At 43.7% G+C, this 11,768-nt stretch overlaps 1 long non-coding RNA gene across 1 annotated transcript; it reads left to right on the forward strand.

The window, feature by feature from the left end:
* Nucleotides 1–5,287: 5,287 nt before the first annotated feature.
* Nucleotides 5,288–6,392, forward strand: LOC130195354 (uncharacterized). Its single transcript, XR_008832049.1, has 3 exons — nucleotides 5,288–5,361; nucleotides 6,086–6,171; nucleotides 6,314–6,392. It is a non-coding gene; the product is annotated as an uncharacterized LOC130195354 (long non-coding RNA).
* The last annotated feature ends 5,376 nt before the right edge of the window (nucleotides 6,393–11,768 follow it).

Here is an 11,768-nt window from a genome sequence, read left to right on the forward strand (position 1 = left end):
GTCTGTGTGTCTGCGTGTTTGTTTGTCTGTATGTTTGTTTGTGTGTATGTTTGTGTGTTTGTGTGTGTATGTTGTGTGTGTTAGTTTGTGTGTGCGTGTATTTGTTTGTGTGTATGTTTGTGTGTGTTTGTTTGTGTGTATGTGTATGTTTGTGTGTGTTGTCTTTTTGTTTGTGTGTGTGTGTGTTTGTGTATGTTTGTGTGTGTGTTGTGTGTTTTGTTTGTTTATTTTTGTGTTTGTTTTTGTTTGTGTTTGTGTGTGTCTGTGTGTTTGTGTGTTTGTTTGTTTTTGTGTTTGTCTGTATGTTTGTTTGTGTGTATGTTTGTGTGTTCGTGTGTGTATGTTTGTGTGTGTGTGTTTGTGTATCGTTGTCTGTGTGTGTATGTGTGGGTGTTTGTGTATTTTTGTGTGTGTGTGTGCGTGTTTTTGTTTGTTTGTCCGTATGTTTGTTTGTGTGTGTATGTGTGTTTGTTTGTGTGTATGTTTGTGTGTGTATGTTTGTTTGTGTGTGTTGTTGTGTATTTGTTTGTGTGTATGTTTGTCTGTTTGTGTGTGTGTATGTTTGTGTGTGTGTGTTTGTGTATGTTTGTTTGTGTGTATGTTTGTGTGTGTATGTGTGTTTGTTTGTGTGTATGTTTGTGTGTGTTTGTTTGTGTGTTTGTGTATGTTTGTGTGTGTTGTCTTTTTTGTGTTTTTTGTGTGTGTGTTTGTGTGTTTGTTTGTGTGTATGTGTATGTTGTCTTTTTTTGTGTGTGTGTGTGATTGTGTGTATGTGTTTTGTTTGTTTGTGTGTGAGAGAGAGAGAGAGAGAGAGAGAGAGAGACAGACAGACAGACATTCAATTCAATTCAGTTTATTTGTATAGCCCAATTTCACAAATTACAAATTTGTCTCGGAGTGCTTTACAATCTGTACACATAGACATCCCTGCCCCAAAACCTCACATCGGACCAGGAAAAACTCCCAAATAACCCTTCAGGGGGGAAAAAGGGAAGAAACCTTCAGGAGAGCAACAGAGGAGGATCCCTCTCCAGGATGGACAGAACAATAAATGTAATGTGTACAGAAGGACAGATTTAGAGTTTAAATACATTCAATGAATGTGACAGAGTGTATGAATAGTTCATAGTAGGCATATTCCACGATGGAGACCTCCACGATCCATCAGGCAGATGGCGGTGGGGAGGAGGAGTGGGCGGAGTCTCAACAGTAGGCGGAGTCTCAACAGGACAGTGGCGTAGTCAGGAGCAGGAATTCCACGACCCAGACCTCGATGATCCATTAGGCAGATAGGATCTATGTCGTCTCATAGGGTCCGATGACCCCATGAGACGTGAAGTCAAAAGGACTCCGGGGAGAAAGCAGAGTTCGTAACGTGTGATTGAGAGATGAAAATTCATCCTTAAGGAGAGAAAAAAAAAGAGGAGATAGGTACTCAGTGCATCCTAAACGTCCCCCGGCAGCTATAAGCCTATAGCAGCATATCAAGGGGCTGGACCAGGTGAACCTGATTCAGCCCTAACTATAAGCTCTGTCAAAGAGGAAGGTCTTAAGTCTACTCTTAAACGAGGTGACTGTGTCTGCCTCCCGGACTGAAGGTGGAAGCTGGTTCCATAGAAGAGGAGCTTGATAACTAAAGGCTCTGGCTCCCATTCTACTTTTTAAGACTCTAGGAACTACAAGTAGTCCCGCATTTAGTGAGCGTAGCTCTCTAGTGGGGCAATATGGTACTACAAGCTCCTTAAGATATGTTGGTGCATCACCAATCAAGGCTTTGTACGTTAAGAGAAGAATTTTAAAAGTGATTCTTGATTTTATGGGTAGCCAGTGCAGAGCAGCTAGTGCAGGAGTGATGTGATCTCTTTTCTTAGTTTTAGTGAGAACACGAGCTGCAGCATTCTGGATCAACTGGAGGGACCTAAGAGACTTATTAGAGCAGCCTGATAATAAGGAGTTGCAGTAATCCAGTCTCGAAGTAACGAACGCGTGAACCAATTTTTCTGCATCTTTTTGAGACAAGAGGTGCCTGATTTTTTAAATATTACGTAGATGAAAGGCTCAGCCTTAGAGATAGGGTAAGGAGCTCGGACATCAGGAGGGAACTTGGAGTCGAGCCGCTGCTCCTTCGCATCGAAAGGAGTCAGCTGAGGTGGTTCGGGCATCTGATTCGGATGCCTCCTGGACGCCTCCCGTTAGAGGTTTTCCAGGCACGTCCTACTGGGAGGAGCCCCCGGGGAAGACCCAGGACACGCTGGAGAGATTACATCTCCCGGCTGGCCTGGGAACGCCTCGGGGTCCCCCAGAATGAGCTGGAAAGTGTTGCGGGCGAGAGGGAAGTCTGGGTCAACCTGCTGGGTCTGCTGCCCCCGCGACCCGACCCCGGAATAAGCGGATGAGAATGGATGGATGGATGGGTAGATGAAATAATGCAGTCCTTGAGATTTGCTTTACGTGGGAGTTAAAGGCAAGTCCCGATCAAAGATAACGCCAAGATTCTTTACAGTGGTGTTGGATGCCAGGGCAATGCCGTCTACAGAAACCACATCACCAGATAATTGATCTCTGAGGTGCTCAGGGCCGATTAAAATTACTTCGGTTTTGTCTGAGTTTAACATCAAGAAGTTGCAGGTCATCCATGTTTTTATGTCTTTAAGACATGCTTGAATTTTACCGAGTTGGTTGCTCTCCTCTGGTTTTATCGATAGATATAGTTGAGTATCATCTGCATAACAATGAAAGTTTATGGAGTGTTTCCTGATAATATTGCCCAAAGGAAGCATGTATAAGGTAAATAAAATTGGTCCAAGCACAGAACCTTGTGGAACTCCGTGATTAACGTTGGTGGTTATCGAGGCGTCATCGTTTACAAATACAAATTGTGATCGATCTGATAAATAGGATTTAAACCAAATTAGTGCCGTGCCTGAAATGCCAATCGACTGCTCCAGTCTCTGTAACAGGATGTCATGGTCAATGGTGTCGAATGCAGCACTAAGGTCTAACAAGATCAGGACAGAGAGGAGTCCTTTATCTGCTGCCATTAAGAGGTCATTTGTAATTTTCACCAGTGCTGTCTCGGTGCTGTGGTGTTTTCTAAGACAGACAGACAGACAGACAGACAGACAGGCAGACAGACAGACAGACAGACGGGGGGAGTTAGGGTAGGGATTGGTCGCCAGGACCCGTCGCCGCATTAGAACAGCAGGGGGGGGGGGGGGCGATCAGTTAGGGGAGTGACACTCTTACCCTCTCAGGAAGGTGCCAGACCGACACCTTCTCTCCCTTCATGATGTACCAGGTGTCGTTGTCATAGAAGAAGATGCATGAGTCAAAATCTTCCTCCACGTCATCTTCATCGGCACCGCCGGCCGCTTCGTCTGGGCCACGGAGGCTGGAGGATGGCTCTACAAGGTCATCGAGGACATTATTGCTGGGGAGGGAGAGGCTGGCGGATGACTCTTCAAGGTCATCGAGGACGTCTTTGCTGGGGAGGGAGAGGCTGGCGGATGACTCTTCAAGGTCATCAAGGACGTCTTTGCTGGAGAGGCAGAGGCTGGCGGATGACTCTTCAAGGTCATCGAGGACGTCTTTGCTGGAGAGGCAGAGGCTGGCGGATGACTCTTCAAGGTCATCAAGGACGTCTTTGCTGGAGAGGCAGAGGCTGGCGGATGACTCTTCAAGGTCATCGAGGACGTCTTTGCTGGAGAGGCAGAGGCTGGCGGATGACTCTTCAAGGTCATCGAGGACGTCTTTGCTGGAGAGGCAGAGGCTGGCGGATGACTCTTCAAGGTCATCAAGGACGTCTTTGCTGGAGAGGCAGAGGCTGGCGGATGACTCTTCAAGGTCATCGATGACGTCATTGCTGGGGAGGGAGAGGATTGATGATATCCGCTCCTCGTTGGATTTGCATGAGTCACCATCATCGTGGTTGTCGTCGTCGTTGAAGTAGCTCCTGACGTCGTCATTGTCGTCGTCGTCGTCAAAGACATTTCTAGGGAGGCTGGTGGATGTCTCTTCAAGGTCGTTGTCAAAGACGTTGCTGGGGCGGCGTTAAAGTGGTTTCTGGGGAGGCTGGTGGATGCGCCCTCAGGGGATGTCCTTGAGTCCTTGCCTAAGGGCGTCCTCGTCAGGAATATCTTGATGAAACCTCTCTCCCTCTGCGGATTCAGAATCTTTTGTTTCATCTTTTCCAACTCCACTTCTCTTTCTTCCATCCTCCTGCCAAACAAACCTCTCCTCTTTTCCTTCTGGTTGATACAGATGTCCTCCAGCAGCTCGTTTTTGTCCTTTAATTCATGGACTTGCATCTCCTGGGTGAAGTAAGCCTTTTCCAGTAGCTCGTTTTTGCCCTTTAATTCATTCACTTCCATTTCCTGGGTGAAGTTTTTCTTTTTTAAGAGCTTGATTACATCTTTAGCTTCTTGAAGTTCCCTCTCCTGGATCCTGTTTGTCTCGCTCTCTTGTGACCCCTCAAGATGCTTTAACTTCTGAGTACACTTTCTCAGTCCAGTGGATAAGGTGGAAGACATTTTATTTTTTAAACGTTAACAATCTGGTGTTCTGAGGTCCGGTTCTGTGGTCGATGGTCTCTGGTGTATGTCCAAGTATCGAAAAGCAGGATGCAAAACGAATGTGTGTCTGTTGCAGCTGCCTCGATATACAGAGAAACTACAAAGCCATGTAAACCTGTATGACGTCATTCGAGGTTTGACGTCATGACACGTGACAACAAAGGAGCTGTAATTTCTCCGAACAACTTCCTTTCAGGCCCACAAAATGTCACTCTTCGTGGATATTTTTTTGGTGAAAACGTCTTAAATGTTGTGCTCTTCGTAGCGACGTGACCGCGGAATCCAACAGACGTACACTTTTTTTTTTTAAAGAGCCTGAACGCGACATGAAGTCCAACTCTCTGCCCTGTAGGACGTCGTATCAAACCAGACCACAGGAAGCGGGCCGTACTACTTTTCTAAACCCCTCAAACATATCAGGTACATGTCCGCGTTGGGCAGAGTCTCCTCTCTCCAGCGGTGTCAACGCGATGTCTGTTGGACGTGTGCTTCTCGTATAAAGAGCCGGGGTTTGACAGGTAGTTTTGTTAAAAATCGCTAGATAGCCGGGAGGCTAGATCGACGCGAGGCTCCGTTTGTCACTTTTAAATGAGTACTTCTTAAAAGTAAATTGATGCTTCCGCCTGTAGCCTACGGCTTTATAACTACGTCTGAGAGACAGTGAGCCATAATCTACGGACGAAGAAAGACGAACGAGCCACCACGACGCTACAAGTGTCCGGACGTCTCCACCGGTGTTACGGGTTAAGAAGCGACCGTGTCGGACCGGGAGAAGTTGCGCACCATGCTGGTTAGTGACCTCAAACACACGATGGACGAGGCCTTGACTCGACCAACACGGCGACGTGAAACTACAGAGCAACACGGCGACGTGAAGCTAAAGAACAACAGGGCGACGTGATGCATATCCCTCAATGCAGGGGTTGACAACCACAGAGCCACATGTGTTACTGTGTCACTGCAAAGAGCCACATCACATGTTCCTTTGTGATGTAATGTCTGATCCATGTTCCTCACGTGTTCCTCACATGATTCAATTCAATTCAATTCAGTTTATTTGTATAGCCCAATTTCACAAATTACAAATTTGTCTCGGAGTGCTTTACAATCTGTACACATAGACATCCCTGCCCCAAAACCTCACATGGAATCAGGAAAAACTCCCAAATAACCCTTCAGGGGGAAAAAAAGGGAAGAAACCTTCAGGAGAGCAACAGAGGAGGATCCCTCTCCAGGATGGACAGATGCAATAGATGTAATGTGTACAGAAGGACAGATTTAGAGTTAAAATACATTCAATGAATATGACAGAGTGTATGAATAGTTCATAGTAGGCATATTCCACGATGGAGACCTCCACGATCCATCAGGCAGATGGCGGTGGGGAGGAGGAGTGGGCGGAGTCTCAACAGTGGGCGGAGTCTCAACAGGACAGTGGCGTAGTCAGGAGCAGGAATTCCATGATGTAATGTCTGATCCGTGTTCCTCACATGATGTAATGTCTGTGCTTCCAGGTCATCGTGAGGATGCTCCTGGAGGGCCTGTGGTTGAGACGGTGTTAATGACCATCCAGTTCTTCCCGTGTCGCCTCAGTATCACGGTCAGTGTGTGAGTCCATGTTCTGTGAATTAGTCGTGTGTGTGGCTTTAATTCTGGGAACGATTTAAATCCAAAGACTTTTCCTGGCCTAGTCGTGTTTGTATGGAAAGCTTGAGTGAGTGTTTCCTTGTTGTTCTTGTTAGAGCCAACATGCAATGCTCCTCATGAGGAGGAACCATCTGGACTTCAAGCTCCTGGCACTCCGCTGAAGGCACCTCCAGGTAGCGCTGAAGGCATATTTATACATATGTTTACATATTTATATATATATACAAACATATCAGTCATTAAAATCCCTCACCTTTCGGCGTAATTCACCGTTTTGAAACCAAAATAGGTGACTTGCGTGAATCGTGTAGATCTGAAGAGATTTTGTCTTGGGGTAGGGGGGGGGTCAATTGGCCGGCCGGCATTTATGAGATTGGAGTGGGACACGGAGAAAATGTGGTGTGGTGATCTTCGCAATAAAACATCTTTGATGGGACGTGTCGCGTCTCGGCCAATCAGCGTCAAGATGTCTTCAGCGTTTGGTGGTTTAGGTTAGCTTGAATGTTAGTCCGCTACATCTGCTGCTGTCACGCTGCACGGTGTATCGATACTAACAAAGTACCCGTACGTTAAAAGCGATGTGATTTAGCATATTTTTAGTATCGATACTTCATTAAAAGAGCGATCAGAGCGCACGCGCTGCTCCGTGTCAAGCTGTCTGCACGCACTGCGCAGCGCTCACAGCGAGTGGCGTTAAGTGGCGGCATTTTTGAGTCTTCGGCTTAAAAAATAAAAAATAAAAAAGATGTCTGAAGTGAAATGTTTAAGTTCAGTCTGTAAAGTTATGTAACTCTACAGCTGCTCATACTGAAGGAACTGTGTATCATCTGGTCAGATACAGACTAACGGCCTCATAGTGTATAATCTCCAGTTGATCCAGAATGCTGCAGCTCGTGTTCTCACTAAAACTAAGAAAAGAGATCACATCACTCCTGCACTAGCTGCTCTGCACTGGCTCCCAGTAAAATCAAGAATCACTTTTAAAATTCTTCTCTTAACGTACAAAGCCTTGATTGGTGATGCACCATCATATCTTAAGGAGCTTGTAGTACCATATTGCCCCACTAGAGAGCTACGCTCACTAAATGCGGGACTACTTGTAGTTCCTAGAGTCTTAAAAAGTAGAATGGGAGCCAGAGCCTTTTGTTATCAAGCTCCTCTTTTATGGAACCAGCTTCCACCTTCAGTCCGGGAGGCAGACACAGTCACCTCGTTTAAGAGTAGACTTAAGACCTTCCTCTTTGACAGAGCTTATAGTTAGGGCTGAATCAGGTTCACCTGGTCCAGCCCCTTGATATGCTGCTATAGGCTTATAGCTGCCGGGGGACGTTTTAGGATGCACTGAGTACCTATCTCCTCTTTTTTCTCTCCTTAGGGATGAATTTTCATCTCTCAATCATACGTTACTAACTCTGCTTTCTCCCCGGAGTTCTTTTGACTTCACGTCTCATGGGGTCATTGGACCCTATGAGACGGCATAGATCCTATCTGCCTGATGGATCATCGACGTCTGGGTCGTGGAATTCCTGCTCCTGACTACGCCACTGTCCTGTTGAGACTCCGCCCACTGTTGAGACTCCGCCCACTCCTCCTCCCCACCGCCATCTGCCTGATGGATCGTGGAGGTCTCCATCGTGGAATATGCCTACTATGAACTATTCATACACTCTGTCATATTCATTGAATGTATTCTGACTCTAAATCTGTCCTTCTGTACACATTACATCTATAGAGCGTATTCACTCACGTGACCACAACAAACTCTGGCGGCCATGTTGGGGTCCCACCACGGCATTGTTTTGCTTGTTTGTATGCCGCTCTTCCCTTAGAAATGACCATTATATCCTGAAGGAGACACAATTTCAGTTCAAAGCGGTGTGCCTTGCGATTATGGCACTGTGCCTCATTGTTGGATGTGGGACTAATGATTCAGAATATGGGTTTATCAGCTCAACAAGACACGCTATTACTTCAACTTGTCATGCATCTACTTCGGCTTCACTCGGCGTATGAGCGTTAGGACTGTTCTCATGTGATTCTTTTGATACATCGGGTTGTGGGCACGTTTCCATTGACACACTCGTCAATAATCTCTTTTTGTTTTTTCGCCGAGCGTAAATCAATGTTTCACTTGCGCAAAAGGAACTGTGGATGGAACTTGGGAGGAAGCCATGAACATGGCAACTCCGTCGGGCGATGTCTGCCTTTACTCTGATTCATTTCAAGGTAAAATAAAACACTGTCTCCACGGCCAGCCAAACAGTCACTGCTGGTCCTGAAGGAGCTGGAAGCGGCTTCATCCAGACACTCGTCCTGGAGGCGGAGCTGTGCGACTACGGATCATATATGAACCCAGACACGGGGCGATTGATGTGGTATTTCTACAACAAGTATAACGCATAAATAGTTGTTAATGTCCCATGGTCGATAGCGGAAATGAAAACTGTTTTACAGGAATATGACTGGGCTATGTGCTGGTAATGCGGGGTAACTAGCGAATTAACCACAAAGTGTTGAGTGAGTAAAATCAGGTAAAAAAGTGTTGCGAATATTCAATTCCAACCGCTGAAATCTTTCTTTGGTAATGCAGAAGGACATGAGGTTGCTGGGCTATCGCATAATCAAACAGCGGACACGATAGCCAGGTCAACTTCTTCTGACATTTAATAAGTGGACCCCAAGATGGCGCGATTGAGATTCTGACGTCACGTGAATACGCTCTATTGCATCTGTCCATCCTGGAGAGGGATCCTCCTCTGTTGCTCTCCTGAAGGTTTCTTCCTTTTCCCCCCCCTGAAGGGTTATTTGGGAGTTTTTCCTGATCCGATGTGAGGTTTTGGGACAGGGATGTCTATGTGTACAGATTGTAAAGCACTCCGAGACTAATTTGTAATTTGTAAAATTGGGCGAAACAAATAAACTGAATTGAATTGAATTAATCAATACTAATATTACTGCCAATTGTTAAGTGATGAAAAAGTTGGTAAAAAGTGAAGCATACAGATATTTTATTTATTACTATTATAGATAAATATACCAGTATCGTATTTATGGTATACTGTTTCTCTGGTATTGTATCAGTATCATGATATTTATGGCAGGTATGGTATAGAAGATCGTGACAACCTGGTAGAGGCAGAACAGACTATATAGGGCCCGATCACTGACTTGGTGTCAGAATGTAGGACCTATAGATTATCATACATCGATGTTCGTGGAAGTCACCAAAAACATATATATATATTTGTATATATACAAACATATATATATATATGTTTATATATTTATACATATAAAAAGAAATATATATATGTTTATATATTAACATGTATATATATTTCTATATGTACGTTGATATATTTATTTATAAACATATATAAATATATAAACAAATATACATATAATTAAAGCTGCAAGCAGCGATGAACGGGTCCTCTTCCTGCTTCGCACGTCGGGGGTGCTGGCCGGACGCCGGCCCCCTCGGCCGAGAGCGCATGCACGGCGTTCGGGCGTTTGACCGTTTGTCACGCGACACTGATTTTACTTTGCTAGTCGGTGGCGCTTTGACTCCGAGTGAAAAAAGGCTTGTTGATATCCTCAGGCCTTGAATTCTACGAAGCATGAGAAGTTTGGAGCAGATTTGAGCGAGCCCAGGGTTGCCAGCAGGGGGCGCTGTGACAATTTGAACATATACATGCATCATGTGTATCCATGTGAAGTCTCGACCTTGTCATGTAAATTACATGTGAATGTGATTCAACGTGTCGCTACGAGCTCCACAGGGAAGCATCATCGAGGTCTTAGGTCTATTCTGGTATATTTTGAGAGCGATCTGAATAATCTGCGAGGAGCAGTGTATAAAAGTAAAAAACATGTAACTTCCTAGTGCCACTAGTTGGCGCTAAGTCCAGAAAAAAAATTAGCATATGGATGTCTTCAGGGTCATTATGTCATGATGTATGAGAAATATGGAGCAGATTCCATTATGTATGGCTGAGTTACAACAACGTCAATTTTCATGGCGAATGGCGTTTCTTTCCAGGAAAAAAATTAGCATATGGAAAAATTAGCATATGGATGTCTTCAGGGTCATTATGTCATGATGTATGAGAAATATGGAGCAGATTCCATTATGTATGGCTGAGTTACAACAACGTCAATTTTCATGGCGAATGGCGTTTCTTTCCAGAAAAAAATTAGCATATGGAAAAATTAGCATATGGATGTCTTCAGGGTCATTATGTCATGATGTATGAGAAATATGGAGCAGATTCCATTATGTATGGCTGAGTTACAACAACGTCAATTTTCATGGCGAATGGCGTTTCTTTCCAGAAAAAAAATTAGCATATGGAAAAATTAGCATATGGATGTCTTCAGGGTCATTATGTCATGATGTATGAGAAATATGGAGCAGATTCCATAATGTATGGATGAGTTACAACAACGTCAATTTTCATGGCGAATGGCGTTTCTTTGCCGGTCCGGCAAACGCACAAAGTTTAATATTATTGAAATCTTTTAAGGCCATTTCAAGACAAAGGTCTCAAGACCATATAGGCCAAGTTTGGAATGTATCGGGTTTAAGCTCTAGGAGTAGTTAACCCCTAAAATCATGAAAAAGGCATATTTTGAGGGATTGATTATAGCGCCCCCTAATGTTCAAACGTTATGAAAAAATTAAGGTAGGTTAAAGGTGTCCTTGTGGACATAGGCTACCAATTTGGTGAGGATAGTCCAAGTGATTTGGAAGTTAGGTGTCTTTACAAATAAGGCCACACCCCTTGGATGTTCATTGGTCCATATCTTCTGAACGCAATGACATATTAACTATCTTTCAAAGATTTATTATGGCATTGAATCAATAATGAACCACAACAAGTTGTATATGATTCGGACCAAGCGTTTAGGAGAAGTTGAAAAAAAACAGTTTTTAAAGAAATTCAAAATGGCGGAAAATCTAAGTAGGCGGAGCTTAGGGGTCTGAGAGGCTTTTTTGTAGAGCTGGTCAATTCTGACCTGTGGACCAAATCTCAAGTCAATCGGTCATCGGGGGAAGAAAACTATTGCTACTGAAAAGAAAGTTTGTAGGGTGCGCTATAGAGCCATTTCTTTATGTACTAATACGAAAACTCAATAATATGAAAATTTTCACCAGTCTGCTTCTGCATGTGGAATTTAAGTCTGCTGGGGCGTGCAGGTGCGGGCAGTCGACGTTTCTTGCGCCCAAGGATAATAATAATAGGTTCCTCTACCTAAGTCGACGAGGACCCTAAATATATGTATGTTGATATAATTATATCTAAATATATATATAAATATTTATAAAAATATATAAACATATATAAATATGTGTTATATTATAAACATAAATAAATGTATAAACATATATATAAAATAAAATAAATATACATATAAATATATCAACATATATATCTGTATATTGCGATATTTAGATTATATATAAGTACTTATAAAATATATAAATGTATGTATACATTTATAAACATATATATATAAAAAATATACATATAAATATATCAACATATA

This window comes from Pseudoliparis swirei, chromosome 6, assembly GCF_029220125.1.
Source record: "Pseudoliparis swirei isolate HS2019 ecotype Mariana Trench chromosome 6, NWPU_hadal_v1, whole genome shotgun sequence".
NCBI classification, from domain to species: domain Eukaryota; kingdom Metazoa; phylum Chordata; class Actinopteri; order Perciformes; family Liparidae; genus Pseudoliparis; species Pseudoliparis swirei.